General features: G+C 48.8%; 1 protein-coding gene across 1 annotated transcript in view; it reads left to right on the forward strand.

Annotated features, from left to right (window-relative positions):
* Window positions 1-18,914, forward strand: part of LOC121582250 (protein kinase C-binding protein NELL1-like) — a 604,927-nt gene that overhangs the window by 152,287 nt on the left and 433,726 nt on the right. The gene's annotated exons all lie outside the window — the stretch shown is intronic.

The raw sequence follows: 18,914 nt of genomic DNA on the forward strand, positions 1-18,914 counted from the left end.
ATTGTTGACCGCTTTAGTAAGATGACCCACTTCGTGCCCCTTCCCAAACTACCCTCTGCTAAAGAGACCTCCCAGGTGGTCCTGGAACATGTGTTTCGTATCCATGGCCTACCCCAGGATATAGTGTCAGACCGGGCCCGCAATTCTCAGCAACCTTTTGGAAGGAGTTCTGTCATCTCCTTGGGGGCCACCGCCAGCCTATCGTCTGGATTCCACCCGCAGTCAAACGGCCAGACTGAACGCATGAACCAGGAGCTGGAGAAGGCACTGAGGTGTGTGGCTTCCCAAAATCCCCCGGGCCTGGGCTCAACACCTGCTCTGGGTGGAATATGCCCATAATTCACTCACCAGTTCCTCCACCCGGCTCTCCCCCTTTCAGTGTGTCTACGGGTATCAACCTCCACTGTTTGCCAGCCAGGAGGCGGATGCCACCTGTCCGTCTGCTCTTGCGTATGCCCGCCGCTGCCGCCGCACTTGGGCCCAGGCTCGCACTGTGCTCCTGAAGTCTGGAACCAGCTACGCCGTCGGTGCCAACCGACGGAGGACCTCAGCACCTACTTACCGGGTTGGTCAGAAGGTCTGGCTGTCTGCCCGGATCTGCCGCTGCGGGTTGTATCACGAAAGCTGGGCCCCTCGCTTCATTGGTCCTTTTCCTGTGCAGAAAGTCATCAGTCCAACGGCGGTCCGACTTCAGTTGCCCGCTTCCATGCGGGTCCACCCCACCTTCCACGTCTCCAAGGTCAAGCCGGTCCATGAAAGTCCCTGGTCCCTGCAGCTCCGGCGCCACCTCCTCCGCGCCTCGTAGATGGCGGTCCTGTCTTCACCGTCCGGCGGCTGCTCCGCTCAGGCGAAGGGGGTAGGGGTCTCCAGTACCTCGTTGATTGGGAGGGATATGGTCCAGAGGAGAGGACCTGGATCCCGGCCAGGAGGATAGTGGACCGGACCCTTATCACTGACTTCCACCGACTACATCCTGATCAGCCTGCAATCCGTAGGGGCCGTCCAAGAGGGGTTCCTAGCCGTCCGGCCCGCCCTGCTCCTGTCTCAGTGCCTGTCCTGTCTCCCGACCGTGACCCTCCAGCTCCCCTTCTGAGGATGAGGAGATTCACTCGGACCGCTCGGAGGAGTTCTGACCCGCCGCCTGCTCCCCTCCACCCTCCCGGCATGATGTTGTTCTTGGGACTTCTGGGGCCGTCCCTTGGAGGGGGGTCCTGTCATGAGCACTCTCTCTCCCTGGTAGCAACATTAATTGCATTCAATTATCTTCCACTCTGCTCACCTCCCTCTCTCTACTCAGCCTAACTAGCTCCACCTGCCCTGCTCTGCTCTTGTTACCTGGCCAGCTGCACTGCATTTCCCACTCACCATCCTCACCTTGCCTCACTTCTGTTCTAATTACTCTGCCAGCTGAACTGCATTTCCACCACTACCTCTCCCAGTATATCAAGCCCTGGTTTTCAGCCAAGCCCTGTCAGATCGTCTTCAAACCCGGACCAGTAACCTGCCTGTCTGCGCTCTGACTCCTGTTTGTGATACCGATCCTTTCTTGACTGCCTCCTTGTTCTACTGCCCCGTCTATCCCAACCTGCCTTCTGGACCTCGACTACTCTCCGATCTTCAGCCCCTCCGGTAACTCGTTTCTGCCTTCTGTCTCTCACCACGATATTTGCCCAGCCCTGATCTGTACTTCTGCCTGCCATTCATATTGCTGTTGTGTGTGTGTGTTCCCCCAGGTCTCCGACCACCAGATGAGCGTGCCCAGACGTTTCACCACCCTCAGCCCGATACGCCGCTCCATCACTGGGAACACACACACTAAGCACTTGGACTGACACCCCCGGACATTTGGTGACCCCCGGAGCACAGGTACCCACAGGAGGACCCTGAAAGACCCCTGACACCCCTGGGACTCCTCTTCCCGCCTGTAACCTTGAATAAAGAACTCTGAATTTGAACTTGCGCTCTTGGGTCCTCTTCTGTTCGTGACAGATCAGTCTATAATTTTAATGGTAGGTTTATTTGAACAGTGAGAGACAGAATAACAACAACAAAATCTAGAAAAACGCATGTCAAAAATGTTCTAAATTGATTAGCATTTTAATGAGGGAAATAAGTATTTGACCCCCTCTCAATCAGAAAGATTTCTGGCTCCCAGGTGTCTTTTATAAAGTTAAGGAGCTGAGATTAGGAGCACACTCTTAAAGGGAGTGCTCCTAATCTCAGTTTGTTACCTGTATAAAGACACCTGTCCACAGAAGAAATCAATCAGATTCCAAACTCTCCACCATGGCCAAGACCAAAGAGCTCTCCAAGGAGGTCAGGGACACGATTGTAGACCTAAAGAAGGCTACAACACCATCACCAAGCAGCTTGGTGAGAAGGTGACAACAGAACTGTCAATCTCCCTCGGCCTGGGGCTCCATGCAAGATCTCACCTCGTGGAGTTGCAATGATCATGAGAACGGTGAGGAATCAGCCCAGAACTACATGGGAGGATCTTGTCAATGATCTCAAGGCAGCTGGGACCATAGTCACCAAGATAACAATTGGTAACACACTACGCCGTGAAGGACTGAAATCCTGCAGCGCCCGCATGGTCCCACTGCTCAAGAAAGCACATACACAGGCCCGTCTGAAGTTTGCCAATGAACATCTGAATGATTCAGAGGAGAACTGGGTGAAAGTGTTGTGGTCAGATGAGACCAAAATCGAGCTCTTTGGCATCAACTCAACTCGGCGTGTTTGGAGGAGGAGGAATGCTGCCTATGACCCCAAGAACACCATCCCCACCGTCAGACATGGAGGTGGAAACATTATGCTTTGGGGATGTTTTTCTGCTAAGGGGACAGGACAACTTCACCGCATTAAAGGGACGATGGACGGGGCCATGTACCGTCAAATCTTGGGTGAGAACCTCCTTCCCTCAGCCAGGACATTGAAAATGGGTCGTGGATGGGTATTCCAGCATGACAATGACCCAAAACACACGGCCAAGGCAACAAAGGAGTGGCTCAAGAAGTAGCACGTTAAGGTCCTGGAGTGACCTAGCCAGTCTCCAGACCTTAATCCCATAGAAAATCTGTGGAGGGAGCTGAAGGTTCAAGTTGCCAAACGTCAGCCTCGAAACCTTAATGACTTGGAGAAGATCTGCAAAGAGGAGTGGGACAAAATCCCTCCTGAGATGTGTGCAAACCTGGTGGCCAACTACAAGAAACATCTGACCTCTGTGATTGCCAACAAGGGTTTTGCCACCAAGTACTAAGTCATGGTTTGCAGAGGGGTCAAATACTTATTTCCCTCATTAAAATGAAAATCAATTTATAACATTTTTGACATGCGTTTTTCTGGACTTTGTTGTTGTTATTCTGTCTCTCACTGTTCAAATAAACCTACCATAAAAATTATAGACTGATCATGTCTTTATCAGTGGGCAAACATAGAAAATCAGCAGGGGATCAAAAACTTTTTTCCCTTACTGTAGATACACACGGCGAGGCGTGGCTTAACGTGACAACGCCCCTGAGTAGGGTACAGCCGTAGGGTACTCCAGTTACTCCCATGTAATTAGCCTAACTTTAGTGTCATCTTAAGCAAACTACTGACACTTTTGTGTCATTTCAATAAACGTTTTCAGCAGCCTCACTTATTAACATACTTGGCTTTCACAACAACAAATTATTTTCATGATACTGTAACGACCCGGTATTGTGTTCTGTGTTCGTGGGTGTGTTATCGTTCTCATGGGTGCTAGCAGGGGTTAAATATGCCAGGACAGATGGAAAAGTTGGGGGGGTATGATGGGTAATCCCGCAGGGTTTTGGAATGCTTTAATAGGGGTTACGGTCTCATCTCTCTCTCTTCTGTTCGGGACCCTTAACTTGACATGTTATATTTGTGTACGTTCGAGGTTTAGCGGCGTGGGCTGTGGCCTGAACAATAGCTCATTCAGGAATAAACCTTTGTTCTGCCTGTACACCTGGTGCCCGTCTCTCTTTTACTTTATGACCCAGCTGGGTCATTACATTGGTGTCAGAAGTGCTTTCGAACGACGGGATAGATCGAGATTAGGCGAGTTAGCTGTTTCAGTATAGGCCGTGGTTAGCTTTAGCGTGACTCGCATCTACGGTCATGATGATCGGGGCGAGGCGGAAAATTAAGGAAGAGTCGGACAAAGTGTCCGTTGTGGGCTCAGGTGTACCCGGTCGGGAGGGTCAGGCGACGACGGCTGTAGAAGAGCTGGAGAGCCACATGGCAGAAGTTAAATTGTCAGTCAGCAAGATGGCAGAACGAGCGGGTTTTCCTTCAAACCGCTCGACCAGAACAGACGTCACGGCGACGGAGATATCGACGTCATCGCGTGCTGAAATGGCTGGGCCTCCTTATGTAAACACAGATGGCAGCGCCCTATTGCCATTAGCCACGGTAGCGGCTAAACTTCCAAAGTTCAATGGACAAGGTAAATGGGAAGTTTTTTTCACTCAATTCGAGTTGTTGGCTAGAGCCGGGAGGTGGTCTGACGAGACGAAAGGGTTACAGCTTGCCCTGAGCCTGGCAGAGGAGAAGTCGGAATGCCTGCTAACGCTAGCCCCGGATGAGAGGGGCGACTACGGTGCGCTAGTGGAGGCATTGGGGGGCCGTTTCGGCAGCGATGCACAGCCCAACATGCTGCGGATTGAACTGAGTAACAAAAAGAGACTTCAGGGGGAATCATTAAAGGCGTTGGCAAGTGGTATTCTGAGCCTGACCAGGTGGGCTTATGCAACTATGCCGATTGGGGTGCAAGACGAGCTGGCACGGGACAGTTTTATTAGAGCGCTCTTCCCCACCGAACTGGGTAAGCATGTTCAGATGTCGGACCCAGCATCTCTGCGGGCTGCAGTGGAGATAGCCAGGAAGAGGGAGCTGATCTGGGGTGAGGGAGTGAGAGTGGAGGTTGCCAGTCAACCAGAGGTGAGAGCAGCAGTGGCCGGGGTGCCGGGGGTCACCAAACCAGAGTGGGTCGATGAGTTGGGCGAGTTAGTCAAGACCGCTTCGCTTGTCATTGAGAGGGGCTCCAGACAACATCGCAGTTTCAGCTCAACTCCCATTGTCTGCTTACTTACTTACTTACTTTATTGTCCCCATGGGGAAATTTTGTTGCAGTGTCATGTACACATTTAAAGTGGCGTTAAATACAAAACAAGATTGACAATACAACTTTCAATAACAGTCACGCACCAATAAAAGTAAGAAATAAGAAATAAAACATTTAAAACATTTAAAACAAAGACTAGCCTGCTGGCCTTACGGGGTCAATGGGAACATTTGCCCGAGCTATTTAAGAGGGATATCACACCTGGCACAAATGATTGTCTCGTTCTATTTTTCCTGCTGAGGGGTGCCCTATACCTACGCCCAGAGGGGAGTAATTCAAAGTCCAGGTACAGGGGGTGACTTGGGTCTAAAATGATTTTGTGAGCCTTACGGAGGGCCCTGACCTTAAAGATCTCATCCAGGCCTGTCTGTTTGACTCCAAGTACCTTACTTGCTGTGGTAATAATCCTTCTCAACATGTTTCTCTGACTGACAGTGGCATTGCCAAACCAACAAACAATACAAAAAGTTAAAATACTCTCAATAAAGGATTTGTAAAACAGAGTCAATATAGTACAGTCTATATTAAAAGAACCCAACTTTTTTAGAAAGTACAGTCTCTGTTGGCTCTTTTTGTAGATCTGGTCTGTACATTTACTCCACTGAAGCTTACTGTCCAAAAAAGACACCCAGATATTTATATTCCTCTACAATCTCTATATTCTGGCCTCTGATAGATGTTGCAGAGGTAGGTGTTGTACGCTTCCTGAAGTCTATGCACATCTCTTTGGTCTTGTTAGTATTGAGGACCAAGTGTGATTCCTCACACCACTCTACAAAGTCATCTAGGACCGGGCCATGATGTTCCTCGTCATCATGCAACAGGCTGATCAAGGCAGTGTCATCAGCGAACTTAACGAGGTGTCTGTCAGTATGGGAACTAGTACAACTATTAGTGTACAAGATGTACAGAAGTGGGGACAAAACACATCCCTGAGGAGAGCCTGTGTTGGTATTGCGTATATCCGACACATGGGGACCTATTTTGACTCGCTGTGAGCGTTGGCTCAGGAAGTCCAACAGCCACAAAACCAGCCCCCATCTAAGGAAAAGTCCCGAATGAGTCTCTGTGCCAGAATGTAAGGCTGGATTGTGTTGAAGGCAGAAGAAAAGTCAACAAACAGAACCCTGACATGAGATTTGGCACCTTCTAGATGTCTATAGACCATGTTAAGGAGGGTAAGAATGGCATCATCAACTCCTCTGCTGGTCTGATAGGCAAACTGAAATGGGTCGAGGAGCTTCTGGGTGACACTGAGAATATGACTTTTCACAATTTTCTCAAGGCATTTCATAACTAAGGATGTCAAAGCGACAGGGCGATAGTCATTCAGCACAGAGGGATTTGATACTTTAGGAATTGGTATAATTATTGATTTTTTCCACAATACTGGAACGTGTTGCTGGTTGAGTGAAGATTGGAAAATGTCTGTAAAAACACCAGCCAGTTGTTCAGCACAGTGCTTTAACACATGCCCACTTATTTTGTCTGGGCCTGGGCTTTTGTATGTGTTACATCCCCTGAACAACTTTAGAACATCAGACTGTTGAACAACAACTCTCTCAAACATTTGTAATGATGCTTTCATTTGTTTTACCTCCGACACGAAGTTGTCTGATTCAAATCTTGAGAAGAAAACATTCAGTTCATTAGCCATGTTCTGGCCCTCATATCCCCCAAGGTCAGCACTGGTTTTTCCCCTGCCTATATGGGGGGCACTAGCCATGGATTTAATCCCTTGCCAGGCCACCCTTGCGTTTCCTGAGGAGAGGGTCCTCTCCACCCTTTGCTTGTATGCCTCCTTGTCCACCAGTATCTGTCTTTTTATCTCACGTTGTACATCTCTTAAAGCCTGTCTATCACCCCCAGCATAAACTGCCTTCTTCCTATCAAGTAGTGATTTTAGATGTTTTGATACCCAAGGCTTGTTGTTAGGGAAGATTTTACAGGTCTTAGTAGGCACAACTGACTCAACACAGAAGTTTACATAGTCTGAAATAACCTCTGTGAGTTCATCCAGATCAGAGCTGCTGTCCTCAAATACCTCCCACATTGTACAGTCAAAACACCCCTGGAGACAAGTGATACTGTTGTCATTCCAGATATGGACAGTTTTAACTGTGGGTTTCTCCCTCTCCAGGAGGCGACAGTAAATTGGCCTGAGGTAGACCACATTGTGGTCTGATGTCCCCAGAGGAGGTCTGGTGGTGGCAGAGAACGCCTTTGGTATTGTCCCGTAGCACAAATCAAGAGTCCTATTTTTCCTAGTGTGACATTTCACATACTGATGGTATGTGCGCAAGACTTTGTGCAAGGTACAGTTGTTAAAATCCCCTAAAATAAATTTGGGTGCGTCGGGGAGATGGATTCCAGTTTCTGTGACAGATTATAAATAATCTCTGATGCCTTTGTTATATTAGCTTTTGGTTGAATGTACACAACGGTAACAAACAATTGGGGGAACTCACGGGGCAGATAGTAAGGTCGCAGTGACACAGAAAGCAGTTCAATGTCGGGGGTACAGAGTCGCTCTCTTACCAGGATCGATTTACACCACTGGTCCCTGACAAGCAGGCAGACGCCCCGCCCGTGAAGTTTCCCTGTGACTGTCAGATCGCGGTCCGCTCTGACCAGGGTGAAGCCGGCCGGCTCCACTTCTCTGTCCGGGACTCTGTCATCCAGCCAAGTCTCAGTAAATGCCAGCAAACAGGCCTCCCGATATTCGTGTTGGAAGCGCAGATTCGCTGACAACTCATCCGCTTTCCCCCTCAGTGACTGGGCATTAATCAGCAAGGTGGTGGGTAAGGGAAGTTTGTTCTTAATTTTTTTAAGTCGTTGTCTGATTCCCCGCGTTTTCCACGTTTGCATTTGGGTTTGTAATCCACTCGCAGACAATCAGGTATTAGATGGGCCATTGGGATATCCATCGCGTTCAGTATTTGAGTTGCATTGTAGTAAAAACTCCCTGCTGTATTGGATTCCGCTGCCAGCAGCGTTTTCATTATTTAGTCCGTTCGTAGCGGGTATGTACACGATCAACAAGATCAGTCCAACACCCCACCACTGGAAATCCATGGTTGGCAGAATGTTTGTAAACTAAGTGTACAAATTAAAAACATAAAATAACGCCACTAAGTGTACAAATTAAAAACATAAGATTAAAAACATAAGATAACGCCACACCAAACGTCACACACACTGCAGGTCGCAACAGGGTTGTGGCCAGCCGGGAGTGTGGCAGATTCTCCCGTCACCAGGGAAATGACAGCGGGTTCTCGCGCACGGGGCAGCGTGGGCCCACCCCTCCGCCCCCGAACCCACAGTAAGCAGAAGAGGTACCCAGCAGCGCAGGCAAGAGGGTGGGGACCTGCTTCCCCAGGGTGTAGCTGCCACCGTGTTTCCTAGTCCGGTAGTTGTGGTGGGACGTACCACCATTGGGGACTTCTGCAATGTCATCGTCAAGGTAGAGGGGGTGGAATGTTTGGCCCTGGTCGACACGGGCTCTACAGTAACCCTGGTGAGACCAGACATACCACCTGTTGGGGTGCGGTGGAGCCGACCCTTGTCCAGCTACGGACTGTCACGGGAGAGCTAGCCCCCATGTTAGGGAAGTGTTGGTTGTCTGTGACTGTGGGGGGGACTGTGGGGTGTCCGGTGTGGGTAGCAGCGGTACAGGACCCCTGTATACTGGGAATGGACTTTTTGAAAAACTGTGGGGCTCAGTTGGACTTAGCTTCGGGCACTTTGAGGCTGTCGGGGGGGCCCACAGTGGGAATGTCGCCTTCGGGAGGGCCAGCAGGGGGCAGGGCTGTCCCTCCGTCTTACTCCAAGCTTGCCGAAACTCCACTGGTCGTCCCAGCTGCTCCCTTGGTCGTTGTGCCATCCCAGCAGCTGTCTCCGGCGGCAACGACCTTCACTCCCCATAATGGTGCAAGCACAGGCAGCCCAGTAGCCCAAAACACACTGGCTCCTTCACCCCATCAGCCCGACGGGGGGAAGGAGGAAGTTATCGACGCTGTTGAGGCTGTGTGGCTGAAAAACTGTCAAGGTCTGGATGAGAGACAACAGAGACAGTTAAAGCAGCTGCTGTTTGACTTTAAAGATAGCTTCGCTTGGGGGGAAGATGAGGTAGGGCAAACGCACCTGGTTCAGCACGACATCGACACTGGGGACAACCAACCCATTAAAATTCGGCCCCGTCGCATTCCCCTTGCCAAGAGGGAAGCAGCAGCCACAGCTATTGCTGACATGTTGCGGGCTGATTTCATTGAGCCGTCAGATAGCCCATGGTCCACGCCGGTCGTCATGGTGCCTAAGAAAGGGGGTAAACTTAGGTTTTGTGCAGACTACAGGGGCCTAAATTCTGTCACCACTAAAGACTCTTACCCCATACCGAGGATCGATGAGTCGCTAGACCACATCAGAGGGTCCTCGTGGTTCTCTTCCCTTGATCTGCGCAGTGGCTACTGGCAGGTGCCCCTCTTGCCTGGGGCACGTGAAAAAACTGCCTTCTCCACGGATAGGGGCCATTGGCAGTTCAAGGTGCTGTGCTTCGGGCTTTGTAATGCTCCTGCCACATTTGAGAGGCTCATGGACAGAGTGCTGGCGGGGGTTCCGAGAGACGAGTGTGTCGTGTACCTAGACGACATATTGGTGCACGGCACATCGTTTGAGGGGGCACTGGGGGCACTTAGGCGAGTGCTGGAGAGGATCTCGGGGGCGGGGCTAAAATTACACCCGGAAAAGTGCCATTTCATGAAAAGGGAGGTGGCGTTCCTGGGTCATCAGCTGGGTGGTGAGGGCATCGGCACGATGCCAGACAAAATGGAGGCTGTGAGGGGGTGTCCAGTTCCAAGGGGGAAAAAAGAGGTTAAGAGCTTCCTGGGTCTGGCATCCTACTATCGTAGGTTTGTGAAAGGGTTTGCGGGGATAGCAGCTCCTTTGAACCACCTTCTCAAGAAGGACACTGTTTTTCAGTGGACCGAAGAGCACCAGCGGGCGTTTGAGGCCCTCAAACGTGCCCTGGTGGAGGCCCCTGTCCTGTCCTCACCGACCCGAACCGTCCGTTTATCCTGGACACCGACGCAAGCAATGAGGGCTTGGGGGCTGTACTGGCTCAGCGTGGTTCTGACGGGGAGCACGTAGTAGCTTATTACAGCAGAACTTTTGACAAGGCTGAAAAACGCTACTGCGTGACAAGGAGAGAGCTTTTGGCTGTCGTGGCAGCAGTACGCCATTTCAAGTACTACCTGGGGGGCCTGCCATTTGTGGTGCGGACGGATCACTCCGCCCTGCAGTGGCTTCTCTCCTTCAAGGAGCCAGAGGGTCAGATCGCCCGCTGGTTGGAGGAGCTGCAACCCTACGACTTCCAGGTGGAGCACAGGGCCGGCCTTCGCCACAGCAATGCAGACGCCTTGTCCCGCCGCCCGTGTGCTGAGGACGGCTGTGGGTACTGCGCCAAACGGGTGGAGTGAGAGAGGGAACTGTGCATGGAGGAGGGAGTCACCGCCACGGTGAGTCAGCTGAGGGTGACAGAGTGCCGGGAGCTTGAGGCTGTGGACGTCGGGGAGTGGAGGCGTCGCCAGGAGGAGGACGCAGAGCTGCGTCCTGTGCTGGGGTGGGTGGAAGAGAGAAGACGACCGCCGTGGGGGGAAGTAGCCCCTCTATCACCAGTCACCAAAGGACTGTGGGCTAAATTCTCAGTCCTTAGAGTGGCTGAGGGAGTGCTCCAGAGGGGGTGGAAAAAGCCAGCTACTGGAGAAAATACGTGGCAGGTAGTGGTACCCAAAAGGCTGCAAGGGAGCGTGTTACAGCAGCTTCACGGGGGAGTAGGCGCAGGGCATTTTGAGGTCTCCAAAACGTTAAAGCGCGTACGTAAAGGCTTCTATTTGGCCAGGCACAGGAGGGATGTGGAGGACTTTTGCAGGCAGTGCGACGAGTGTGCTGCTAAGAAAGGACCTCCAGGTCAGTCACACGCCCTCCTACAACAATTCCCAGTAGGGGAGCCCATGGAGAGACTGGGGGTAGACATAGTTGGACCGTTTCCAACCACAGACAGCGGTAACAGGTGGATTCTAACTGCTATGGACTACTTCACCAAGTGGCCAGAGGCTTACGCTCTCCCAGACCAGGAGGCAGAAACAGTAGCTGATGCATTGGTAGGGGGAATAATCAGTCGGTGTGGGGTGCCACAGTCTATACACAGCGACCAGGGGAGAAACTTTGAGTCACGGGTGTTCTCAGAGTTGTGTAGACGGTTAGGCGTGGAGAAGACGCGCACTACTCCGCTTCACCCCCAGAGTGATGGGCTGGTGGAAAGATTTAACAGAACATTAGCACAACAGCTGGCTATCGTTACCTCAAAACACCAGAGAGATTGGGACACCCACTTACCGTTTATTCTTATGGTATGTAGGTCGGCTGTTCAAGAATCGACTGCGTGCTCCCCAGCTCTACTAATGTTAGGTTGTGAGTTGCACACCCCAGCCGAACTGACGTTTGGCCACCCTCCTGATAACGACGACGGGGTTTTGCCTGGCCCGAACTATGTTCGTCGTCTGCAGAACCGGTTAGAAGCGGCTCACACCTTCGCAAGAGAGCAACTCGAGAATGCAGGAATGCGCCAAAAGCGCCACTATGACTCACGCGCTAGGGGGAGGCACTTTGGAGCGGGAGAATGCGTGTGGCTTCACAACCCCACGCGCAAGAAGGGGCGGTGCCCAAAGCTGGACAGTGCCTGGGTGGGGCCGTGCCTGGTGATAGAGAGAGTGGGGGAGGTGACATACCGGGTGGAGGTTCCCCCACGGAGCAGGAAGGTGGTGGTCCACCGGGACCGATTGGGGCCCTACAAAGGGAGGAAAACGGAAGGGAATGGAAGTGAGGACTCTGATGTGAGCACACGGGGACAGTCTAGCGAGGAGACTCTAGCGCAACCTGAGCCTGGGATGGGGGCTGCCTCTTCGGAGGGCGCTGGAAATGACATTGGGGCATATGAGTGTTCTGGGGGTCCACCAGTGAGAGTCAAGGGGAGGCACAAGAGACTGATGCGACCTCCGGGTCGTTTTAAGGATTTTGTTTTGTAACCCTAGGGGCTAGGGTTTAGAAAGGGGGCTATGTAACGACCCGGTATTGTGTTCTGTGTTCGTGGGTGTGTTATCGTTCTCATGGGTGCTAGCAGGGGTTAAATATGCCAGGACAGATGGAAAGGTTGGGGGGGTATGATGGGTAATCCCGCGGGGTTTTGGAATGCTTAAATAGGGGTTACGGTCTCATCTCTCTCTCTCTTCTGTTCGGGACCCTTAACTTGACATGTTATATTTGTGTACGTTCGAGGTTTAGCGGCGTGGGCTGTGGCCTGAACAATAGCCCATTCAGGAATAAACCTGTGTTCTGCCTGTACACCTGGTGCCCGTCTCTCTTTTACTTTATGACCCAGCTGGGTCATTACAATACTTATTCTGCCACTCTAATTTGTTACCCAACCTGCTAACACTGACAGTAAAGCTAGTAAAGCTGTCGCATTTTACATTTGTCACTGTTTGTTTACAGCTAGCTTTTTCACCGGTTACAGAGCTGACGTTAGCTGGCTGGTTAGTAAGCGAAGTTAATCTCGATCTACAGTAATTTGCTTGTCTTAGATATGTCACGTAACTACTTCCAGTATTTGCCTGCCCTTGAATGGTCTAGGTATTTAGATGATTATTTTTGGCTTTCTTATATATCCTTTTAACTTGCCGGAGTCCAGATGGGGAGTCAACCGTACCAAATGGCCCAAAGTAGCCTATGGCGATATCTACACCTATTTGATGGAATCTCTAGGTTTGCATAAATATCCAAATGCATAATAATATTATAGATGTTATTTGGATTGATACTGCTCACTAGTCCTTACTACAAGCTGACTACAGCAAGCTTTACGCAATACACATAGCTTGTTAGATACAAACAAGTGTTAGCGACTTACCAGTGATGAACCGCTTCGAACACTGGATGTATCGAATAACCGGAGCCCACAGCTTTCCATCATCATCACGGCGTAATATAGGCTGAAATCATGTGGTTCGTCTAACCTGGTCCTTCTTCTTCTTTTCTTCTATGATATCATGGCGGTCCGCAAACAAACATTTAAATTGCATGCCGCCACCTACTGTGCTGGAATGTACGATCAATCATGTTCTGCCCAATTCTGTACCACCATGAAAATACAATTCAAAACCAAATTAATCCTTAACTTCTACCACACCCTCCCCCCAAAAAATTCCCCTCCACAACCCCATTAAACTTTAACTAAAGTATATCATGCTGAAACACTCCACCCTTAGGATTGTTCAGCATGTCAACAACCATTTCAACAGTAACATCTGTTACCCCCAATATCATTTTTACCGTTTCCACAATAACCATCAACCTGGCATTTCTGCTTTCCACAACCCGAGTCTTATTGATAACCTTTCCAATAAAAGCTATGAAGTCAACTTTATTAATTATCAAAGTGCACATTCATGAGCACAAGATTTCTCAACAGGCCTCGAAACCATGCCAGGACCATCAGAAGCACCAGCCCCGACAGTAGGTCCACTTACTACAGGTACATCCATGTAAGCTCCATCAGTCCGCACTGTAGTTCTACCAATCTGTTTTACGGCCTCTGCATATGATACATCATGACTGATTTTTTTATTTCTTTTATTTCACCTTTATTTAACCAGGTAAGGCAGTTGAGATCAAGTTCTCATTTACAACTGTGACCTGGCCAAGATAAAGCAAAGCAGTGCGATTAAAACAACAACAACACAGAGTTACATATGGAATAAACAAAATGTACAGTCAATAACACAATAGAAAATCTATATACAGTGTGTGCAAATGTAGTAAGTTATGGAGGTAAGGCAATAAATAGGCCATAGTGCAAAATAATTACAATTTAGTATTAACACTGGAGTGATAGATGTGCAGAAGATGATGTGCAAATAGAAATACTGGGGTGCAAATTAGCAAAATATATAACAATGTAAATTACAATATGGGGATGAGGTAGTTGGGTGGGCTAATTTCAGATGGGCTGTGTACAGGTGCAGTGATCGGCAAGCTGCTCTGACAACTGATGCTTAAAATTAGTGAGGGAGATAAGTGTCTCCAGCTTCAGACATTTTTGCAGTTCGTTCCAGTCATTTGCAGCAGAGAACTGGAAGGAATGGCGACGACTAGTGAGATATACCTGCTGGAATGCATACTACGGGTGGGTGTTGCTCTGGTGACCAATGAGCTAAGATAAGGCAGGGATTTGCCTAGAAGTGATTTATAGATGACCTGGAGCCATTGGGTTTGGCGACTAATATGTAGTGAGGGCCAGCCAACGAGAGTGTACAGGTCACAATGATGGGCCTGTACACTGGGGCTTTGGTGACAAAACGGATGGCACTGTGATAGACCACATCCAATTTGCTGAGTAGAGTGTTGGAAGCTATTTTGTAAATGACATCGCCGAAGTCAAGGATCGGTAGGATAGTCAGTTGTACAAGGGCATGTTTAGCAGCATGAGTGAAGGAGGCTTTGTTGCGAAATAGGAAGCCGATTCTAGATTTTACTCTGGATTGGAGATGCTTAATGTGAGTCTGGAAGGAGAGTTTACGGTCTAACCAGACACCTAGGTATTTGTAGTTGTCCACATATTCTAAGTCAGACCCGCCGAGAGTAGTGATTCTAGTCGGGTGGGCGGGTGCAAGCAGCGTTTGATTGAAGAGCATGCATTTAGTTTTTCTAGCGTTTAAGAGCAGTTGGAGGCCACGGAAGTAGTGTTGTATGGCATTGAAGCTTGTTTGGAGGTTTGTTAACACAGTGTCCAATGGGGCACTGTATACAAAATGGTGTCGTCTGCGTAGAGGTGGATCTGAGAGTCACCAGCAGCAAGAGCGACATCATTGATATACACCAAGAATAGAGTCAGCCTGAGAATTGAACCCTGTGGCACCCCCATAGAGACTGCCAGAGGTCCAGACAACAGGCCCTCCGATTTGACACATTGAGCTCTATCTGAGAAGTAGTTGGTGAACTAGGCAAGGCAGACATTTGAGAAACCAAGGCTATTTAGTCTGCCAATAAGAATGCGGTGATTGACAGAGTCAAAAGCCTTGGCCAGGTCAATGAAGACGGCTGCACAGTACTGTCTTTTATCGATCGCGGTTATTATATCGTTTAGGACCTTGAGCATGGCTGAGGTGCACCCATGACCAGCTCGGAAACCAGATTGCATAGCGGAGAAGGTACGGTGGGATTTGAAATGGTCGGTGATCTGTTTGTTAACTTGGATTTCAAATACTTTCGAAAGGCAGGGCAGGATGGATATATGTTTGTAACAGTTTGGATCTAGAGTGTCACCCCCTTTGAAGAGGGGGATGACCGCGGCAGCTTTCCAATCTCTGGGGATCTCAGACGATACGAAAGAGAGGTTGAACAGGCTAGTAATAGGGGTTGCGACAATTTCGGTGGCTAATTTTAGAAAGAAAGGGTCCAGATTGTCTAGCCCAGCTGTTTTGTAGGGGTCCTATATCTCTGATCCTCTCTAGCCTCTCTCTGTACCTGGCATCCACCAAATGCTGCACTGTGTTCTCCCCCACAATTACAGCACTTAACCTTCATATTGCTTCCACATTCACCTTAATCATGTGCCCCTCCACACTTGGCACATCTTTTCTTTCCTTTACACTGAGCAGCTACATGTCCCATTCTTTGGCATTTAAAACACTGCCGTGCATATGGGACAAATTCTCTAATATTGAAACTAAGGAATCCTATCATCTGTGGACATAGATATTGGGACCCTAGTGATGACTCCCCTCAATCTAGCATAAGCACCAGGGACATGGCTTTTAATCTTATTGCCATTAAGCTTTTCCATTTTCAGAATTGTCTCTTGCTGTGCCTGGCTACCACACAATATTAACAATCTACCATTTCCAATGAACCGAGCTAATTTCACTTCACCTACCTCTTTCTCTATGGCATTAGTTAGTTGGATAGGTTGTAAGTGAGGTCCTGTGGTCTCATCAAACACTATCACCACTTTACACTCCAACACATCATTACTCTTGCTTCCCACCTTGGCCCTCTTTATGCTTTCTTTACTAGATGCTCCACTGCTTTCTGTATCATGATCCCTCTTCTTCCTATGTCTTTCCACTACTGACCATTCCGGTCAACCTGGTCCTTGGGCAGTTGATAAAACTTAATTTGGTGTTCTTTTCTCCTGCTCTTGTTCAAACAAAACGTTACACAACAGCTTTTCGCCATCTTAAAAGTAGGGTTAGTTGAAGAAAGTCAGTTGGAATCGGCTCTTTGGCTGATAATCATGACGTACATTCCATGCGATAATCTGTTCATGCAAATAATTTGACGTTTAGAGAGTGTTTTTAGGTAATTTGTTGATTAAGACGACATGGAAGTATGTTATAAAATGACCTGAGAAGATCTGGGTCAACTACCACCCTGCTTCGTTCTAGTATATTTTCTCCTCCCAGAATGTAATTGAGTATCTGCCCCGAGATTTCCGTTCTGGGTTTCAGAGATAACATATTTTATGAGGTCGTAGTCAGGTTGTATACTGGTTGTATAAGGACATTTTGCTAACATCTGTGTAGCAACCAGATAACCAAAATATGATATCTTTCCCAAGACATATTGAAAGCGAAAAATGTGTCTATACCTGGTTGTACTGGACCAGTTGGTTGTAATCTGGTTATATGATGTCTTCTCAGACAGAATTAAGACATCACATGCCAAATTTTGCCCACTGGCTTTGTGTATGAATGTACTGTGTGTGCTTACGTATGTGCATTTGCGTGTGTGGTGGAGTCTGGGGATTGGAAACGGGAAGCTGGGGGTTGTTTCAAGGGGCCAGTGTGCAGCAGTTTTTGAGGAAAAATAAATGTCACGGCTGGCTGGCTACAGTTTCCTGGGTGCTGGCTGTGGCCGCCTGGCTCTTAATTTAGCGTGGCTGATCAGAGCCTGAGTGACAGTGTGGGGAGGGCAGGAGCTGTAGGAGGTTCAGAGGGTAAGGAGATTTCTGGGCCTGGGTCATTACGCCCCATTGAAGGTTTATGGTGCTGCTCCTCCCTGTGTGTGCAATGCTGGACAGGATTAGAGACAGACGGCTTTAGAGACACACTCCCACACTCCTCCTCTCATTCTCCTCTGGTAGCTCACTCTCTCTTCTGCTTTACCTCTGCACATCTCCTGCTGTCCTTTTGTAATTCTCTCCTTCTAGTTGTCTTCTTCTTCAGACAGGCAGCAGACTCTTTTCTGTTTTCTTTGGTTCTCTTCTCTTCTCTCCTCTTCTCTCCTGTTCTCTCCAGTTCTTTTCTCTTCTTTACTCTTCTCCTGTCAGTCGAACCTCAAATGTCTTTTTAGATTATTATATTGCTGTGTGTGTTATTATCTGGCTTGTTTTCACTCTTGATTTTTGTATGAAAGACTTTATTCACATGTTTTAATGCAGGCATTATGATAACAAACAGCTCCAAGATGCCAATTATCCCTATTTCATGTAAATAGGGGATAGTATCCATATACTGTGCTTTCGGAAAGTATTCAGACCCCTTGACTTTTTCTACTTTGTTACGTTACAGCCTTATTATAAAATGTTTTTCCTCATCAATCTACACACAATACCCCATAACAAAACAAAAACAGGTTTTTAGATTTTTTTTTGCAAATGTATCCCATTCTTCATCTTATGCTCTGTCAGGATGGATGGGGAGTGTCGCTGCACAGCTATTTTCAGGTCTCTCTAGAGATGTTAGATATGGTTCAAGTCCGGGCTCTGGCTGGTCCACTCAAGGACATTCAGAGACTTGTCCCGAAGCCACTCCTGCGTTAGCTTGCCTGTGTGCTTAGAGTCGTTGTCCTGTTGGAAGGTCAACCTTCTGAGGTCCTGAGCGCTCTGGAGCAGGTTTTTATCAAGGATCTCTCTGTACTTTGATCCGTTCATCTTTCCCTCGATAATGACTAGTCTCCCAGTCACTGCCGCTGAAAAACATCCCCACAGCATGATGCTGCCACCACCATGCTTCAACGTAGGGATGGTGCCAGGTTTCCTCCAGACGTGACGCTTGGCATTCAGGCCAAAGAGTTCAATCTTGATTTCATCAGACCAGAAAATATTGTTTCTCATGGTCTGAGAGTCTTTAGGTGCCTTTTGGCAAACTCCAAGCGGGCTGTTATGTGCCTTTTACTGAGGAATGGCTTCCGTCTGGCCACTCTACCATAAAGGCCTTATTGGTGGATTGCTGCAGAGATGGTTGTCCTTCTGGAAGGTTCTCCCATCTCCACAGAGGAACTCTGGAGCTCTGTCATAGTGACCTCCCTGACCAAGGCCCTTCTCCCCCAATTGCTCAGTTTGGCCGGGCGGCCAGCTCTAGGAAGCGTCTTGGTGGTTCCAAACTTCTTCCATTTAAGAATGGTGGAGGCCATAGTGTTCCTGGGGACCTTCAATATTGCAGACATTTTTTGGAACCCTTCCCCAGATCTGTGCCTTGACACAATCCTGTCTCGGAGCTCTACGGACAATTCCTTCGACCTCATGGCTTGGTTTTTGCTCTGACATGCATTGTCAACTGTGGGACATTATATAGACAGGTGTGTGCCTTTCCAAATAATGTCCAATGCCAAGAGTGTGCTAAGCTGTCATCAAGGCAAAGGGTGGCTATTTGAAGAATCTCAAATATAAAATATATGTTGATTTGTTTAACACTTTTCTGCTTACCACATGATTCCATATGTGTTA

Source organism: Coregonus clupeaformis, chromosome 15, assembly GCF_020615455.1.
Source record: "Coregonus clupeaformis isolate EN_2021a chromosome 15, ASM2061545v1, whole genome shotgun sequence".
In the NCBI taxonomy this organism is placed as follows: Eukaryota; Metazoa; Chordata; class Actinopteri; order Salmoniformes; family Salmonidae; genus Coregonus; species Coregonus clupeaformis.